We start from the raw sequence: 20,994 nt of genomic DNA, 5'->3' as shown, positions 1-20,994 counted from the left end.
CCCCTCCCCCGTCTGCTCCATCACAAATCTCCCCATTCTTCACGCATGCCCCTTTGCAACCAACGTGAAGCTGCTGCTGCTGCTGGAGCTGCTGCTGCTGCTGGAGCTGGAGCCGCTGCTGGAGCTGGAGCCGCTGCTGGAGCTGGAGCCGCTGCTGGAGCTGGAGCCGCTGCTGGAGCTGGAGCCGCTGCTGGAGCTGGAGCCGCTGCTGGAGCTGGAGCCGCTGCTGGAGCTGGAGCTGGAGCTGCTGCTGGAGCTGGAGCTGCTGCTGGAGCTGGAGCTGCTGCTGGAGCTGGAGCTGCTTCGGAGCTGCTTCTGTTTCCTCTAAAAACCTGGCTGCTGTTCCGCATTACATCATTACGTCTAATCAAATAATGAACAACTGTACCCTTTCTGTAAAAGATTCACAAAGGATACTGAAATCAGTGTCTCTCTCCAAAACCAGTCCGCCTTTGTAAAGGTTATTGTAGTTAGCGTTAGTGAAGGTGCACTGGCGTACCGGTCGGCGCTTCCAAATGTTGGTGTCATTTATGAACGCTGCTAAAAACAGCATTTATAGCTACTGTTGGTTAGGATCCATAAAGACAAAAAAAAAAAAGATTGTAACACTGTCTAATAATGAAGAAGGAGAAAATACTGGAAAATTCTGTCTAAAAACAGCTGTTGTAAAGGGGAGTTTTTCTTGCCACTGTTTGGCTTAAGGTCACGTTTACACGTAGCCAGGTATTTGCAAAAACGGATATTTTCCCCTCCACGTTTTCAAAAATCTCCTCGTTTACACGAATCCGCATAAATAGGCTGTTAACGTCATGCCAGCCAATCAGAATTCTGGAAAAACATCAACAAATGACACGTGTAACTTCCAGTCAAGGCTGATTTATGGTTCTGCGTTAAATCAACGCAGAGCTACGGCGTAGGGGACGCGGCGCCGCACACCGTACGGCGCGCATCGCCGCGTACCCTACGCCGTAGCTCTGCGTTGATTTAACGCAGAACCATAATTCAGGTTTTACTTCCAAGACGGAACGAGAGTCTTTGGTTTGGAGTGACCAAACTAAACACAGGTCGCACACATGACGCTGGTGACGTTTCTGTTGCATAATGTGACGTTCTGAGCCTAAATCTCAGTTTTCTCCGTTTTCCTCCGTTTAGACGCAAACGTGAAAACGGAGTTTTTGAAAATCTCCACTTTGGCTGGAGTTTTCAGAAATGATCGTTTTTGGTGACTTTGAGCTTCGTTTTCGTGTAAACGAACGGCCAAAAACGCATGAAAACGCCTCCGTTTTTGCTCCGTGTAAACGGGGCCTTAGGTTTTTCTCCCACTAGGCGAGTTTTTACCTGCCATTGTTTATGTAATAATTGCTCGGGGTTTATGTTCATGTTCTGGGTCTCTGGAAAGCGTCTAGAGACAACTTTTGTTGTATTAGATAGACGCTATATAAATAAAATTGAATTGAATGTGGCAAAAACAGTCAACATTCATAAACACAGTCTGATTTTTCCATATGCTGTCTGGCTTGAAGGATCTGCAGACGTGCTGCAGGATCTGCAGACGTGCTGCAGGATCTGCAGACGTGCTGCAGGATCTGCCGACGTGCTGCAGGATCTGCAGACGTGCTGCAGGATCTACAGACGTGCTGCAGGATCTGCAGACGTGCTGCAGGATCTGCAGACGTGCTGCAGGATCTACAGACGTGCTGCAGGATCTGCAGACGTGCTGCAGGATCTGCAGACGTGCTGCAGGATCTGCCGACGTGCTGCAGGATCTGCCGACGTGCTGCAGGATCTGCCGACGTGCTGCAGGATCTGCAGACGTGCTGCAGGATCTGCAGACGTGCTGCAGGATCTGCAGACGTGCTGCAGGATCTGCAGACGTGCTGCAGGATCTACAGACGTGCTGCAGGATCTGCAGACGTGCTGCAGGATCTGCAGACGTGCTGCAGGATCTGCAGACGTGCTGCAGGATCTGCAGACGTGCTGCAGGATCTGCAGGATCAGCAGACGCTGCGTCTGCGTGACACGGACGTTTACGCTGAAGGATGCCGACTTCTCCCCCAAGACTGGCAAAATCCACCGAAGCGTTGCTCCCTTTTAGGGTGCATCAATCCACTGGACTCCACATTTTTGGTTTTGTAACCCAGATACGAGTTAAACCATTAATCAATTATCAAAACAGAACAGACACAGAATCCATCTTTCAATCAATTGATTGACTAATGTAGTTGATGTCGACGTGGGGAGTCCACCGTTGGCTCCAAGATAAATCTGAAGGGTCAAAGAAAACTGATGAAACTACTTCTCTGGACAGATTTCTCCTCTTTTTTTGGTCAAATGTTTTTATCTCCTTTTTCTGAAAATGCTTTACAAGAAGAAAACAGTGCAACCTCTTGCAGTGCCTTGCTCTATCTAAACTATGCTTCTACCCTGTGATCACACAGGCGCGACTAAAATCTATTTGCTTGTGGAGGTCACAAGCTAAAAAGTTTGGATTAACAGCCTTTTTTGTACAAAGTTTGCTCATTGGATCACAGGCTTCAGTGAACACACTCTTAATGTTTCCCTATGAAGCTCCCAGACCCCTGAGCTTCATCTGGATCTGTTAGTTCCCTATGAAGCTCCCAGACCCCTGAGGTTCATCTGGATCTGTTAGTTCCTATGAAGCTCCCAGACCCCTGAGCTTCATCTGGATCTGTTAGTTCCTATGAAGCTCCCAGACCCCTGAGGTTCATCTGGATCTGTTAGTTCCTATGAAGCTCCCAGACCCCTGAGGTTCATCTGGATCTGTTAGTTCCTATGAAGCTCCCAGACCCCTGAGGTTCATCTGGATCTGTTAGTTCCTATGAAGCTCCCAGACCCCTGAGCTTCATCTGGATCTGTTAGTTCCTATGAAGCTCCCAGACCCCTGAGGTTCATCTGGATCTGTTAGTTCCTATGAAGCTCCCAGACCCCTGAGGTTCATCTGGATCTGTTAGTTCCTATGAAGCTCCCAGACCCCTGAGATTCATCTGGATCTGGTTTGTTGTGGTTCCAGAAACAGAACCAACCAACCTGTTTTCATTCTTTATTTCAATTCAATTCCCAAATTAATCACTTTAATACTAGGTCTGCAAACAATCTCCATCCCATCTTTTTCAGGACTACTTTTTCCCAATTTTCAGTTAGATTCAGAGGTTCCTCTTTATTGGAACACCTTACCACTCAATATTAGACAATGCTCGAGCACAAATCATTTCAAAAAACAAATCACCACTTTTTTGCTAACCCAGCTTAGCAAAGCTTAACCACTCATTTCCAGAACTTCTCTGCACATCCTCATCAGATTCCTGTTTTTCTAGTACCGTATTTTCTGGATTATAAGCCGCTACACCGGTGTTAAAAGACACTGTTAGGAAAGGTACTATTTAGGTACAAACATGTACATCATTTACAGTTCAAAATCCTTCTGTACATGTAGTAAATATCTAATCTAACAACAGAAATATCTGCGGCTCGCATATCTTTTTTTTTTTTAAATAGAACGGATGCGGCTTGTATGCAGGTGCGGCTTATAGTCCAGAAAATACGGTAATTAGGGCCCGAGCACTTGCAGTGCGAAGGCCCTATTGTATCTGTAGGAATTCTTCTTATTATTATTATTGTTCTGACGAAAGGAGGGCCTTTCTGCCCCCCTAAACGTGGCCCAAAAGTCACCAAATTTTGCAGGCAAGCCAGGCCTGGTGATAAATTTGATATTTACTGGTTTGCATTAATGGGCATGGCCTAATGGCTCAACAGCGCCCCCTAGAAAACTTTGTACCTCAAGCCCCACCATACGGTTTGACGTACATGCACGAAAATCACTACACACCTGTATCATGTCACAACTTAAAGAAAAGTCTCTTGGCGCCATGGCCGAAACCGAACAGGAAGTCGGCCATTTTGAATTAATTGTGTAATTTTGGCGAAATTTATGCCATTTCTTCGGCAATTAATACGGCCCGAACCGTAACGTGCACCCAGGTGTGTTATACATCAAAATGTGCGTCTCCATCCTGCGACAACACGCATTACTTTTCTCTTTCAAAAGTGTTACCGTGGCGACGCTGGACGCCAAAAAGCGCGCCCCCCTTCATCTGTTTGGTCTATATTTGACAGTTCCCCAAAAGTCACCAAATTTTACATGCAAGTCAGGCCTGACGATAAATTTGATATTTCATGGTTTGCATTAATGGGCGTGGCCTAACGGCTCAACAGCGCCCCCTAGAATACTTTTCTCTGCCATAACTTTTGAATGGTTTGACATAAAGAGTCGTGGGTGGTGTCATCGGACTCGGTATTGAGCCCTTGACCTTATTTGGCCTGAATTAGCCCCACCCCTTCTTCTGATTGGTTGTCCCTACTTTCTGCTATAACTTTTGAATGGTTTGACATAGGAAGTCGTGGCTGGTGTCATTTCTGATATGCTTATGGGGGGCGGTGGCCGTGAGTGTGAGGGCCCGTTCATTGCTGCTTGCAGCTTTAATTTAGCTTATTCTCCTCAGTTGTCCTATGTACATATCTCTGTAGATATTGTTTGTTTCATTACAGGAGGACCACTCGACAAGCCCTCATGGGTTTTTTTTTACCTCTTTTCTTATCATTTTATTTCATTTTATTTGTTATTTACTGTTTAATTGTGTCTTGCCGCTTTTAATGTTGATGTAAAGCACTTTGATTGTTCCCTATTTATCTTACTGTATGTTTTTTTTTACCTTGTCTGCACACATATTATTGATTGATACCATGACGGTAGAAACCAAAAGTGTATATATGTGCATTATTACTATATGTGATATATACATATATATACGCACACATATGCGTACACATACATAAATATACACATACAAACCCAGTGTTTTTTTTTTTTTTTTTTTTTTTTTTTTTTTTTTTTTTTTTTTTTTTTTTGGGGGGGGAGGGGGTGGGGGGGGGTGGTGACGACATCCACTGCCAATCCAGGAAGCAGGAACACACGGAGACACACGTCAAGCACTGGAAATCTGCAACAAAAAAACCACAAACAAAGCACGAAACCGGCACGGAGCCATCCAAAACACGAACAGCAATCGACCTAAGTCTTGAGATCTGATCGCAGTCTGAGCTAAGCTATCGCTACCGCTACCTAAACCCAAAAACTAGAGAGCCAGCATGCAGGTGAACAAGCCAGTGTGTATGTCTATGTGTGTGTGTGTGTATGTATATGATCATGCATGTGTGTGTGTGTGTGTGTGTGTGTGTGTGTGTGTGTGTGTGTGTGTGTGTGTGTGTATGCATATGTATGCATGTGACTAAATGACTATATGTGTGTGTGTGTGTGTGTGTGTGTGTGTGTGTGTGTGTGTGTGTGTGTGTGTGTGTGTGTGTGTGTGTGTGTAATAAACCAAACAAAGCTCCACCTGAAGTGTATCTATAGTGGGGGAGGGGGGGGAGCAACCCCGCCACCCGTGAGACCAGAGGCCGACAAGGAAGAGCCCGGAACCCAGGCCACCGGCAACCCCACAGAGGGGAGAAGTAGGAGGGAGGCAACCCACCGCCTGCGAGGCCCCCCCCCCCACCCGGCGGCGGCCGAGGGGGCCCGCGGGCGGGGCCCCCACAGCGCGGAAAGAAGCAGCCAGGGACCCCGCGGCGGCGGACCGCGACCCAGGCAATCCCCGGCCACCCGGTCCGGGCCGGACACGCGGCCAGGAGGCCCTCACCCTTCAGGCCAACGACCCCCACCCGGCAGGGGGCCAGCCTGCCCGGAGAGACAGAGCCGCCCCGGCCGCCGACGCGGGCAGGCGCACCCGTCCCCCACGAAAGTGGCCCTCCAAGACCAGAGGGGCGCCCCGCCGTAGAGGCAGCGGGGGGGACCGGAGACGGGCCCGGAGAGAGGGAACCCCCCAACAAGGCGACACCCGCGCAGGCCCGACAACGGAGGGCGCCAGACCCAGGCATCCCATTCATTCATCCATTCACCTATCCGATACCTATACTAATAATAATATAATATACTATACATAATAATAATAATAATAATACTAATAATAATACTAATAATAATAATAATAATAACCATCTTTGTATAATATAATATTGATAAATTATTAAGTTTTTGATGTCCTGCCAATGGAGGCTCAAATCCTCCATGGCAGGACCCTTCCATACCGCATTCTCACCGACACAGACATACGATCACGCACCGTTTCCCCCTCCCCGGGGGGATCCAGCACCGCCAGAAGGCACCCCAGGCTGCACGGCGGGCCCCGCCAGGCCCGGGTAACCCGACCCACCCGTCCCAGGCCCAGGCCGGTGAGGGAACGCGGGTGATGTGGGACCCCCTCCCGCCCCTTGTGTTGAGTGCATGTGATTAATGCCATAAAAACAGGGAGGAGGGAGGGCCAAGTATCGATTGACACAGACCCCCCCCCCCTCCCAAACTACGTGTCCTTGTCAAATGTATTTATTAAGTGTTGAATGTGCAGTGTCTATTTTGCTGTTAAAACCGTGAGGCGGGGAGTGCCAGGCCCCGCGGGACAGTGCCCCCCACGACCCGGACCCCCCGCCTTTCGCCTATGTGCGTATGAATCGTGTAGGGGGGGCAAGAGGGGGAGCGGAGGCCGAAGCCAGGAAGCAGGACCAGCAAAGCCGGCCCTGATAAGACACCCGCGTCCCCCCACCGGCCGTCCAGTAGACGGGGGCCGGCCCCCCGAGCCGGGCAAGGGCCCCACCGAACCCCCAAGGGCGCCCCCGGCGCCGCCGGAGCCCCCAGACGGAGGGGGAAACGGTCCAACATCCTCCCATTCATACTGACAACATAAGACATAGATACCTGGGAATGGCGCCACCCCGCCGCCGCGCCCGCCCGTGCACCCCCCAGTCAGGGGAGGCCCGCTCCCCGGACCCGGCCCCACCCCCCCCCGAGGCCACCCCGGCGGACACCCCAAGGGTCCCGGAGTCCCCACATCCGCAGGGGCACTTGGCCCCCGCCCAGCGACGGAGGACCAAGGCAGCAATGCCCCCCCAGCGCAGACAGCCACCCCCCACCCAGGCAGGGCCGGGCCCTCCGGGTGGGACCCCCACGTCCACGGCCCCGCCCCCCCCGGGAGGCCCGGAGACGCCCCAGCCACAGCCCCCCGCCCGAGCCCTCCCCAGCCACCCCCCCCCACCGCCATGAGGTAACCCCCCCCACAGGCCCCCAAGGCCCCCACCGGCTAGGGACAGGGCCCCGCGGCCCCCCCCACCGCCCCCCAGGGGCCACCAGAGGCCCGCGCCCCAGACCCCCCAAGCCGACCCCCAACCCCAAGGGCTACGAGATCACCACCCCCCCCGCCCCCACTAGGTAACGAAGCCAATAAACGGGGACCACAGAGAGTGCAATTCAGCCGAATGTTGTTCAGTGGAGGCAGACATTATCTCACTACTAATATGATCTGATAAAAGATTCCTAAAATGGTTGATACATAAACTGGATTTTTGTTTCCAATTTACTAAAATGGTTTTCTTTGCGATACATAAGGCAGTGAGAACCCGGTGTGTCCAATTAGGATCTAATTGAGTGTCTCCCAGGTGACCTAATATACATACCGTGGGGCACACTGGGATTCTGTGGTTGATCCATGTGGATAAATCCTCACAAATCTCCTTCCAGAACCTCTGTACCGGTGTACAGAACCATAAAGCATGCATATAATTATCTGGGGTGTTCTCTGTGCACTGTGAACAGATATTAGAGGTGACAAAGCCCATCTGGAACATCCTTTGTCCAGTATAATGTATTCTATGAAGAACTTTGTACTGTATAAGTTGTAGGTTTGGGTTTTTAGTCATAGTAAACGTATTTAAGCATATTTGTGACCAAGAAAACTGGTCGGTATTAAGAGAGAGATCCGCCTCCCACTTAGAGATCGGGAGAGAGACTGAATCGTCCAGTTTAGACACTAACCTGTAGAGTTTTGATAACAACTTTAAAGTGCTTAGATTCAATAAATCTATTATCTTAGCGGGAAGTTGTAAATCTAATTGGCTAATTTTGTATGTTTTATTTATTATTGCCTTAAGTTGTTGATACTCTAAAAATGTATTCCTGCTAACTCCGTATTGAACAATAAGTGTATTGAAAGGTACAAACTGTCCTCCTACAATTACGTGCTGTAAGTACCGTATTCCTTGATCTCTCCATTGAACGAAGTTAACCATCTTTTTATCATTTTTCACGATATCTGGGTTGTTCCATATGGGTGTACGGTCACATGGAAAAAGTGAAATTTTAGCTATTTTAAGAAATTCCCACCAAGCTGATAAAGTTGTGCTAATATTAATGCTTTTGAAACATTGATGACGTTTGATACTTTGACTAATAAATGGTAACTCTGAGATTTCTAGTTCATTACAAAACACTTGCTCTGAGTCCAGCCATTGACTATCTAAAGGATGATCTTTTGACCATTTTACAATATACTGTAACTTACTGGCTATGAAGTAATACTGAAAATTAGGTAATTCTAAACCTCCATATTCTTTGGATTTTTGCAATGTCTTTAAACTAATACGTGGAGTTTTATTTTTCCACAGAAATTTTGATACATATGAGTCCAACGATTTAAACCAGGAAAGAGGGGGTTTGCATGGTATCATTGAGAAAAAATAATTTACTTTTGGTAAAACCATCATTTTAATGGTGGCTATTCTACCCATGAGCGAAATGGGGAGAGAGCTCCATCTGGAAAGATCATCTTCTATTTTCTTTATAAGCTGAACATGATTTAATTTTATTAACTCTGACAGCCTAGGGGAGATGTTTATGCCTAAATATCTAATGTTCCCTGATTGTAATTGAGTATTGGTTATATTCCTAAAATTGCAGTTAACACACAAAACAGTGGATTTAGACCAATTAATAGAATAATCAGACAGAGATGAAAATCCCTCTATAAGTGCAATTGTCTGTGATAGTGAAGATCGTGAGTTCTGGAGGAAGAGGAGTACGTCATCCGCATAAAGACTAATTTTGTGCTCTAATATTTTACATTGTATACCTTTAATATTTTGATTTTGTCTAATAGCTGCTGCTAAAGGTTCAATAAATATTGCAAATAATGAGGGAGAGAGAGGGCAACCCTGTCTAGTGCCTCTTTGCAAGGTAAAACTTGTAGAGATTTGATCATTTGTCCTTACACGTGCCTTGGGAGAGCTGTATAATATTTTTATCCAGTCAATGAAAGATTCGCCAAATCCAAATTTATGCAAAGTTGCCAATAGAAACTTCCAATTTACCTTATCAAATGCTTTTTCCGCGTCTAAGGATATAATAGTAGTCTCCTGTTTATTGATACTCGAATAGTCTATAATATTTAATAATCTGCGAATATTAGTAGACGAATGTCTACCTTTAATGAAGCCTGTTTGATCCGGATGTATAATAGAAGGGGTGACTCTTTTCAGACGTTCAGTAATGGCCTTGCTAATTATTTTAAGGTCTACATTTATCAATGAAATTGGGCGGTAGCTCGATGGGAGCAAGGGATCCTTGTCCGGTTTTAATAAAAGACTAATATTAGCAGAGTTCATATTTAAGGGTAAGCTTTTATTCTCCCTAGCATTTAGAATCATTTTATAAAATGTTGGTGCTAATATACTCCAGAATTCCTTGTAAAATTCAGCTGGGAAACCATCTGGGCCCGGAGCTTTATTATTTATTATTTATTCTTAGTCTTAATCTTAATCTTAGTCTGCAATTTTACTGTACAAAAAGCTAAAAAAGGTATGAAAAGGAGACGTGTCTCCATTACTGGAGTTAAATTCTGGAATGATGCCAACATACATTTAAAAACATGTCATTCTCTTTTGGTTTTTAAGAAAAATGGTTTGTAAAGCTATTTTTGAAGCTTATAAGTGCGATTGACTATCTGTTAATGTTTCTTTGCTTTTCTGTTTCTTTGCTTTTCTATTCTCTTTTTGGTCTTCTGGAGCAGTGATTCTTAACCATAGGGCCGCGGCCCACACTTGGGCCATCTAGTGGGCCGCGAAAAAAAATCAGTTTTGTACGTGTGGGCCGCGAGGGCCGCGGGACTGCATAGCAACTCCCGACCAAATGAGGAGAAGACACTCAGCTAGCTGTACGTGTAATAGTAAGAGAAATGGTGTGTCTTTACAGAGAAAATCCTTCATTTTGCACAGAGTAGGTTTAGATCCGCCAGGATCAGGGATCGATTACTTGGGTCTGCGCCCAGAGCGAGCGAGCGCGGCGTGTTCATTCATCCCGACGCGTCCCCGCGGCCGGGGAGGTCGGTGCCGCTCGGGCGGCTCCGTCGTTACTGCTGAAGGATTGTACATGTAGATGCGTGGGCTGACGTGTCTGCTGGACTGGACTGTTGTTCTGGCTCGCAAAAGCATCGGAAATTGACTCGGCTGCAGCGGCCAGAGAGCTGCGGTGCTGGCTCTGCCCGCTCAGGCTCGGATGAAACCCGACACGCGCGGTCCTGACAACTTATTAATGTAAATAAAACTTAGTAAGTTACTTAGTAAATAATTAGCTTGACTCTTACAGAGATGAGAAGCCTAACAGGTGGAAAGGGAAGTTCAACCCAGAATGGACAGATTCATCCTGGTTCAGTCTTCACACTGGGACAAAACCAGTGTCTCATACGTTCAGAGACCGTGGCGTTCAAAGTGCAAAAGTGAAACGCCACTGAAACAAAACACAAAGTTTTTCATCAAACATATCCACTCAAGTCTGAACTGAAGTCACAGAAAATAAGCTGACCATCTTAAACATGTTTGGGTCCACATACAGCTGTGAAGCAGCTTTCTCCACAGTGAACATAATTCAAACTAAATATCGTTCCAGGCTCATCAATGAGCACCTCCACATGTGTATGAGAACCTGACACCATCCAGCCCAGATTTAAAGTCCTGACAGGAGAAATTAGAGTTCAGTTCTCTCACTGAACGACAGAAAGTGAGGGCATAAGATTAAGGGGAAGAAAGAAAAACTGCAAAACTGTTTAATTGTTAAGATGTGTTTATATTAATTTATTATAAAAATGTGTTGAGACAATTAACAAAGAAAAGGGGAAATTCAAACTGCTGGTAAAGAAATAAAATAAGATAGCATTTGAAAAATAAAATAAAATCTTATTTATTTTTAAGAGAAAGAAATATGTGTAATTGAAGTTAAACATGTTAATGGGCAAATATGTACGTTTTTAATATAACAGTCAGATGCAGATGTTGATACAACTATGAGGCTACTTGAATATATATATATATATATATATATATATATATATATATATATATATATATATATATATATATTATTTATTATGATGTTCTGGACCTTCGCTTGAGTAAATTTTCTCTAAATGGACCTTCTAAATGGAAGTTTTAGTTGAATACCCCTGCTATACAGTGTTAATATTTAATGGGCCCCGGGCCACTCTGTACTGAAAAAATTGGGCCCCAAGGTCAGAAAGGTTAAGAACCCCTGTTCTGGAGGTCGGTAGCCACAAAAAGAAAGTTGGTAATAAAGGACAGGCTTTTATAAGCAGTTTGCTTCAGCCTATGCCTTTTCAGTCATTGTTCAACACATGATAATTGGTTTTGTGTGAAATGTTAATGCTGTGAACAATGTTTTTTGGTGTTGTGTTGTTTTTTGTGTTGTCTTGACTGAATAAACTTAATTATTTCATTCATTCATTCATTCATTCAATTACCTTGTGTTGAATTGTGCTGTACACATAAACCTCCCTTGCCTTGATGTTTTTCAGCTGCAGCCGTTCTGCCGCCAGGGCCGTCAGGGCCGTCAGTTCTGCTGGATGTTTGTCTGTGCTGAGCCGACCCCGGCGTGTCCGGGTCGTGCCCACTACTAAAGATTAGCTTTACAATGATCTGCGTTACATTCTCCAGATGCATTGGCTGTTTAAAGGCCTGATGAGCAGCAGATCAATGCAGCGGTTCCTCCCTGAACCTCCACAGGGCAAATAAACCCAGGTCACCCGGCCACCGCCGGCACGTTAACGACTACTGGGAGCACAAACTTTACAAGCCATCGCGCTTTTGTTTTGACACTGAGAAATTATCAGTATATTTTATTCTTCTTATTACAGGAATTCAATCAGATGCGTGCATATCACTGAAATGCCACAGAGAGATTATACCGGTGAAAGGATGATGCCACTAGTAAGTGCTGTCCCTTACTTGCAAATCAATATTTGGAGGTATTTAAGGTTGCTGAAGAATGCAACTATAGAGAAACGGCGTCTTACACAAGCAACCACCGTGATGATGTTTCTGTGGAAACTAGAACGGTGTACGTTTTAGTTTACAGATGTTTATTGGTGTAAGATTGTCGTTGCATTTGTGATTTTTAAATCATTAAATGTTAGTGAATACACTCAATCTAGGTAGTGCGTGGTTACACAACTGCATTCCATGAAGCTGGTCATACTCATTTAACCACAACAACAGTATCTAGTCTCCAGACTGCAGCAGGGGGTCACAGCGCTCACACAGCCACTTCCACATTATTCCCTGATATTACTCTCACACTGGCACACTAGGAATTAAGGACTTGAGCCAGGCGAGTATGCAGTAGCGTCTGGTGCATTCTCAGCACAGACTTCACAGCAATCACTGCCTTTACATTACAATTAAATCCCATTTAAAATGAGTAAAAATTACCATGTAAACACCTAATTCCGAATGAAAATGGCCATTCCGAAGTAAACTTAATTCCAAAGTAAGTGACTGGTTTATTCTGTTATTTAAATCCGAATAGAATAATTCCACGATCATGTATATGTATGTTTACATGCAGTCAAAATTGGGGTTATTGCTAATATTCTGGTTACTGAAACATTCAGAATATTCCGTTTACATGGTTATTAATCATTTGGGATATCTGGATCAAACCAGCGACGCACGGAGAACGTGATGACGCAATTCCTGTCATTTCCTCTTCTTCTTCCTGGATCCAAATTCAAAACAAATGCTGCTTCGTGCAACTTTTTCTCTCACCTTCTTGTAAATCTTCTATATTTTCTACCGTCTACAAATGCAGAAATGTTCATATCCTTCATTACATTTATGAAGTGATTAGTCTCCTCCTGGTCTTGGTTTCTCCGTGTTTATAAGAACTTCCTGGACTCAAAAGACCAGGATTCCTTGTGAACAGAGCATGTGCAGAAAACAGATTCCTGTTCCGTTTGATGGGGATATTCCGTTTGGCGTTTACATGACCCAATATTCAGGTTTTAAAAGGAGTAACCCAGGGCTCATATTGGGGTTTTTAAAAACCTAAATATTTGCAAATTCAGGTTATTCAAAGGGGTTATTGCTAATATTCGGGTTAATATTCTCATTCCTCTTTAAATGAATCCCGGTCTTTCTTTCTGCTCGTTCCCTCGCCCGTCTGTCTCCATGATCTTATATTCCACTGGGCTGGTTTTCCTAACAAAGTTTCAAGATGCAGCAGCAGTAAACGCTGGTCAAGAGCAGAGACCATTTATTTAATAAATAGCTTGGAGGACCTGGAAATAATAAGGACATGATGATCAACATGATGTTGTCGTGCTGCTGCTTCAAGAATAAAATCTAATCAAATCCAAAAAGGATGCTAATAATGTGGTCCTCCATGTAGCTGCTAATCCAGTAAGTTAGTTTTTCTTCCGGTAGTTTAACTTCCGGTCCCCCCCCTATCCAATCAGAACCTTCCCAACCCCCAGACCTGGAGAGGAATTGGAGAAAGACCATCAAACATGTTTTCCATGTAAACCTCAATTCAGAATTACTATTTCCATGTAAACTGGAAGGAAAATAGTTTAATTCTGAATTATTTAATTCGGAATAATTCATTGCGAATTAAAAAACCGTGGCCGGTGTGAGCTGGATACAGTGTTTTCTGTAAAACACCTGATAGTGTCTACAGGACCGTCTCAGAAAATTTGAATATTGTGATAAAGTTCTTTATTTTCTGTAATGCAAAAATGTCATCCATTCTGGATTCATTACAGAATGGATGACTTGCAATATTTCAGAATATTCTGAAATATTGCAAGCCTTTTATTATTTTAATATTACTGATCATGGTTTACAGCTTTAGAAAACTCAAATATCCTATCACAAAAAATTTGAATATTCTGGGAATCTTAATCTTAAACTGTAAACCATAATCAGCAATATTAAAATAATAAAAGGCTTGCAATATTTACTTGTGAAATGTTCCAGCTCCAGCAGCAGCAGGAGCTCCTGCTCCACCAGAGGGGGGTGTCACACCGCTGGAGAGGAAACGAGGGGGGCGCTGGGATCAGATCTACTTCACAAGACAAAGAGGAATGACCTAACTTATTCACTCACAAATGCACAGATTAGAGCGAGACCTGAAAGGCGGCTCCACATTCTCATTTATAGATGAGTGCCAGCAGAATTATTGATGGGGGGCGTCGAGGGCTGCTCTGCTCTAATCCTTTTATCTGCTGCCAAATAATCCCCCCCACCTTTGATGTGGTTGGGTCTCTGTAACAGAAGTATGTTCTCTCTGAGTGGTGGCTGTGTGGAGTAAACTGCAGACCTGACGCACCAAACAAGGCAGTTTACATTCACCTTTCACCCTCTGAGAGAGAAGTTCATTGTCATATTCCAGCATGGAACTGCTCACACGGATGGAATCAGAGTGGGAGGTTTGTGAGGTGGAGAGACCCCCCCACAGCTCAGCAACCCCACCCAAGACCAGCAGGAGGAACAACCTCTTTTTCATCCTGATTTTCATCACACACAAATCTCCATCCAGCTCCATTTACAGCATCCAGATGACTTAAGTCAGTGATTCCCCAACCTTTTCTGCACCACGGACCCGTTTAATGTCTGACAATATCTTCAGATATTTTCAAATAAAATGACAAGATCGGCAATAAAAACGGTGGTATTTTCTCTATAGTAATAATAATAATGAATAATAATAATAAAACATAACTTCCAAAAAAATAAAATAAAATAATGGAAATTGTAAATTACCTTTAATATGAGTATTTCTATAAATGTGTTTATGTTTTTATGTCACATTAACGTTATTTAAAGCCAGGCTTTTATTTTATTTGTTATATATTAAGGAGACTGATATTTAGTGCTTTTATTTTGAAGGGGTCTCACCGAGACCTCGTAAACATCCAGCGCTTTGGACTTTAACAGTAGAAAGTTTGTCTGAAAAACTAAACTAGTGTCGGGAGTGCTAAAGTGGACCCTAACTGACAAAAAAAGCACCTGCTGATCAGGATTTGTTTTCTTTGCAAATGTTATGCCGTATTTATGTCCATATAGAGTTTGGCTGCCATGGTTATTCATGTATTGTGGTTAGCGGAAGGCCTGATTTATGGTTCTGCGTTAAGTCGACGCAGAGCCTACGGCGTAGGGTACGCGGCAACGCGCACGTAACACCGTGTCCTAACTGCATGCGACGCGAGTGAGCGTCAGCGACAAAAACAATTCCATTGCTTTATTTTTATTGGACTGTCCTAACTGGCCCAGCGACGCAGCGCAGCGTTTTGAGCTGAACATTTGTCGGACGCCCTGCTTCTATTTTCTTCCTTCAATACAAGAACCTCAATAAAGTGGCAGCTGCTGGAGGGAGATCGCCAGGGAGCTGGAAGGTTCTGATAAGATAATAAGATATAATAATAAGATAATAGGATAATATTTCTTTCTGCCACTTTATTGAGGTTTTTGTAGTGAAATGAGGAGGAATCATAGAGATAACTTCTCATTTCAACTAACTGGACCAGCCGTTCCTCATCATGACTGTTTCCTACAGCGCTTTAACCGGCTTTCAACACGAGCGGCAGGAAGAAAAGAGAAAAACATTTAAATATCACAATATCAAGCTTGTTTTCTGTTTAGAAAGTACAAACGTAGGAAGATTACAAGTACTCACCCATCTTTTACTTGTCTCTTTACTCTTTTGGTTTTAGTTGTTTCTTTAGTGCGGTGAATAAAGGCTGATTTATGGTTCCGCGTAAAATCGACGGCGTAGCCTACGCCGTAGGGTACGCGGCGACGCGCACCGTAGGGTACGCGGCGACGCGCACCGTTCGGTGCGTCGGTGTAACGTGGAACCATAAATCAGCCGTGTGTATTTACATTAATTTATTTACATCCAAGGAATAAAAACATTGTGAACCATCAGTTTGAGAGTCATCCATCATCAGGGGATGCTACAGAAATTATTTTTTCTTTCTGTGCGGCCCAGGGTTGGGGAACACTGACCTAAGTCATGATCAAATTTGCCTGGAAATATTTGTTGTTTACACCCAGTGGCGCCACCAGGGGGTGGCCAGGGGTGGCCCCCCCTATCCAATCAGAACCTTTCCAACCCCCAGACCTGTAGAGGAATTGGATAAAGCCGAACAAACGTGTTTTCCATGTAAACCTCAATTCAGAATTACTATTTCCATGTAAACTCAAAGGAAATAGTTTAATTATGAATTATTTAATTCGGAATAGTTAATTCTGAATTAAAAAAACGTCATGTAACCATGGACAATGGCTTTATAACGCATCAAAGAAAACACACTGACTGCGTTTCCAGCATCAATAACCCTTTTAAAACCTGAATATTGGCAATAACCCGAATTTGCACGGCCATGTAAACACCAATAACCCCTTTGAATAACCAGAATTTACTCATATTGGGGTTTTTAAAAACCCCAATATGAGCCCTGGGTTACTCCTTTTAAAACCTGAATATTGGGTCATGTAAACGCCAAACGGAATATCCCCATCAAACGGAACAGGAATTTGTTTTTTCGCAAGGAATCCTGGTCTTTTGAGTCCAGGAAGTTCTTCTAAACACGGAGAAACCAAGACCAGGAGGAGACTAATCACTTCATAAATGTAATGAAGGATATGAACATTTCTGCATTTGTAGACGGTAGAAAGTACCGGGATAGAAGATTTACAAGAAGGTGAGAGAAAAGTTGCGTGAAGCAGCATTTGTTTTGAATCTGGATACAGGAAGAAGAAGCAGAAATGACGGGAATTGTGTCATGATGTTCTCCGTGCGTCGCTGGTTTGATCCAGATATCCTAAATGATTAACTACCATGTAAACGGAATATTCTGAATGTTTCAGTAACCGGAATATTAGCAATAACCTGAATTTTGACTGCATGTAAACGTAGTCAATGGTGTTGAGACATTTCTTGGGAGGAAAAAGCAAAAGTCAAAGGACATATTTCCCTCCGTCTGCCATGAAGCTGCAGCCCGACATGAATCCTTTGAGAGGAGGCTGAGGAAAGACGACGCGGTGAATGTGTGTGTTGGTGCCGTGTAGCTGATGACAGGTTGGGTCTGCAGCACGGTGCTACTCCGGCAGGATGGGAGCCTGTCAGACGACAGTGGGATCCCGCCTCACCTCCCACTCCCCTGGATCTGTCGTCTCCGTCTCCTCTCCTTTTCCTAGCGTTCGCCTCTCAGAGTTTTTAAAAACGCAATCTCACTCTAGGATTCTGAAACAAACAAAGGGAAAGGTTCTCCCGCCCCTGACGCAGCTAGCAGGCGCGAGTTTTCCTCCCAATCTTCAAAACAATCGGAATATCTGATGCGTTCAGAGCATTTCTGGAATTCTCTCTTCCAAATGGCAGGAATATGTGAGCGTGTGAACACAAAGGTTCTGCATGTGCTGCACGCGGTTCATAAGTGTATGTTAAACTGTTGAGATATTTACATTCATAATATTGTACAAAGAAGAAAAAAAGAGCTGTGAGTTCATTTCTGACAGCCAGGAACAATGACGGTCCCTACAGTACGTCTTCTTTTGCCCTTCCCCTCCCATTTCCCTCATCCCTGCTTTGTCCATATCTCGCTTATCCTCTATTTCTCTCATACAACACCCCACAACCCGTCTCTATCCCTCTCCATCTCTTAACACCCCCCCTTCCTTTTTTATCTCCTCCTTTTCTGTCCAGCCCTCCTCTTCTTGCTCCAGAACTGTCAGAGAGCATTAGCAGCGTTCACGCTCACGGCCTGCAGGAATAACAGCCGTGAACTTGCCGAACGGAGCCGTTCTCCTGCTCCAGTTAGCTCACGACTCACGACTCAGCGCGGGCCGGCGAGCACAGACCGGTTATTCAGGTCGTCCGGTTACACAACACGCCCGGTAAAGGGCACCGTTAGGGCCGCAGTTCTGGAGCAGAGAAGGTCACGGCGCCGAGTAAAAGATGCGCATTCGTTGTATAACAAAGTCACGCTCCCTGGTAATGATGAGCCCGTCCCCCCCAACTCCAGGCCCGACTCACGGCTTAGCCCAGATCTGGCTCACGTGGATCAAAACCGGATCCTCTTCTTATCTACTTATGGTGCCACAGGCTTGAAATTTTGTTAAATATATCATGCTCAGCTTATTTCCCATGAAGCCTGGGCTGCAGGGCGAGTTGTGCTGGTATTAGAAGCCCACTGTGACCAATAAGCTGGAAAACGTGCACAAGTTTGTATTGTGTGAAAAAACAGGTTCAAGTGATCTGGATGTGGCGTCCATGTAGCAGAAGTTGATACAGGATGTTGATTTGATAAGCCCATCTCAATACTGAATCAGTGCGTTTACATCTAATTCAGAATTAAAATTAAATCCGATTTAAAAGAGTAAAAATTACCATGTAAACACCTAATTCTGAATGAAAATGGCCATTTCCAATTAAACTTAATTCCGAAGCAAGAGGCCTGTTTGCAGGCCGGAGCTTCGGGAGCTGTGTGCTGGCCTGCGGTCCCGGTCCCGGTCCCGGTCCCCAGTAAACGCTGGTCAAGAGCAGAGATCATTTATTTAATAAATAGAAATAATTAAAAGAACAGATGGAAACAGGAAACATCAAATTGTGAGATTTTCAAAGTTGTAGCGGCTAAGTTAGTTTTTCTCCCGGTAGTTTAACTTCCGGTCCCCCCCCTATCCAATCAGAACCTTCCCAACCCCCAGACCTGGAGAGGAATTGGAGAAAGACCATCAAACATGTTTTCCATGTAAACCTCAATTCAGAATTACTGTTTCCATGTAAACTCAAAGGAAAACAGTTTAATTCTGAATTATTTAATTGGGAATAATTAATTCCAAATTAAAAAACATCACGTAACCGTGGCCAGTGTTTCTGATTCTGAAGAAATGTCCAATTACTGTCTCTGGAGTCAGAAAGAGCCATGGCTGCCGACGGCAAATAGAGCAACAGCAAACACACGGGTCTGCGTGGGAGGTCTGACCTAACACCTGAAACTAATACACACCAATGGGTTTGAAGTCGTCTTCGTGCTCACAGACATTAAACATTTAATCTAAGCACAATAAGCAACATTTACACCATGGCATTGCACGCAAGTGTGAGGAAATCTTTCCACGTGGCAACAGGACACAGAAACAGCATTTTTATGGGGGTGAGATGAACCATGGAAGATGCAATTATCAGTTTGACAAGTAAGCATAAATAAATTAATATAAATATCAGCAGAGTGTAATTTCTCATTACTCTGTACTAGACAATCCCAGCGTGGAAGGAAGGCTTAGTAGGCTAATAATCAGAGCAGATTATCCTGAGCTCTGATGGAAACTACGCACGGCTGCTAATCATCTGAGTGATAACCATGAATCACCCAATCACTGTCACAAATGAGCCGGGCGTCTGGAATTGCTATTTTGATCGTGTTCTTGTATCAGCAACCAACAAAATGTCTCCCTTTGACTGCCGTCCTCGAGCACATGTCGCCGTTAATTCCTCCGCGTTAATGTAAAACGTGTGAGTGTGTGCATATTAAGTGCAGCAGAGAGGGGTGGGTGGAAACGCTGGAGATCACAGTCACAGTTTGACTGATCTCTAGCCTTCTTGCCCTGTGATTTAGTATCAGAATGACAGCCTTGCCCCTCATTGGGACACGGGGAGAGATGTAATGATACGCTGCGTGGGCTAACGTGACTATTAGCCCACTCCGAGCAGCAGGAACTGACGAGAACACGATTCTGTCATTACACTCCGGCGAGGCCTTTAATCAGCAGACGGGGACTCGGTGCGGGCCGGGCAGGATTCAGTGAGGAAACAAACACAACAGGAGCGTCAGTCTCACCTCCATCAATCTGATATGAGTTTCAGATGGAGGAGAAATGTTTGTTGTTTCTAAGCAGCAAAGTACGGAAGAGTATTAGGGCCAGGCAAGAGAAAAATAAAAAGAATATTTTAGAGGAGGAAGATTTTTTTTTCATTATGCACTTCGAGAAAAAAGTCGAAATGTCAAGAAAAAAGTCGAAATTTCAACTTTATTCACGAAATTTCGACTTTATTCTTGAAATTGTACTTCAACATTGATCTCGACATTTCGACTTTTTTCTCAACATTTCGACTTTTTTTCTTGAAATTGTACTTCAACATTAATCTCAACATTTCGACTTTTTTTTCGAAATTTCGACTTTATTTTTGAAATTGTACTTCAACATTAATCTCAACATTTCGACTTTTTTTTCGAAATTTCGACTTTATTTTTGAAATTGTACTTCAACATTAATCTCGACATTGACTTTTTTCTCAAAATTTTTATTTTTCTCGAAATTGTATTTCAACGTTAATCTCACCATTTTGACTTTTTTCTCAACATTGTCTTTTTTCTCGAAATTTTGACTTTTTTCTCGAAATTGTACTTCAACAATAATCTTGACATTGACATTTTTTCTCAACATTTTGACTTTTTTCTCAAAGTGCATAATGAAAAAAAAAAAAAATCTTCCTCTAAAATATTATTTTTATTTTTCTCCTGCCTGGCCCTAATACTCTTCCGTAGCAAAGAGCAGGTAGGGTTGTTGAAAAACCCTTCCCCTCATCTTCTCCGTCCAAGGCTGAAGGATTGAATGTGAAAGTTCCTCTGGAACCGCCGTGTGACTGGACTTTCATGACCTGCTGCAGAAATGCAGGTACGACACGGTGGACACACACTCTCCGTTAAATAAAATGAGTCATCAATAAAAGAATTACACGTAGTC

Source organism: Cololabis saira, chromosome 9, assembly GCF_033807715.1.
Source record: "Cololabis saira isolate AMF1-May2022 chromosome 9, fColSai1.1, whole genome shotgun sequence".
Classification (NCBI taxonomy): Eukaryota; Metazoa; Chordata; class Actinopteri; order Beloniformes; family Belonidae; genus Cololabis; species Cololabis saira.
Note: the sequence above shows the minus strand (reverse complement) of the source record.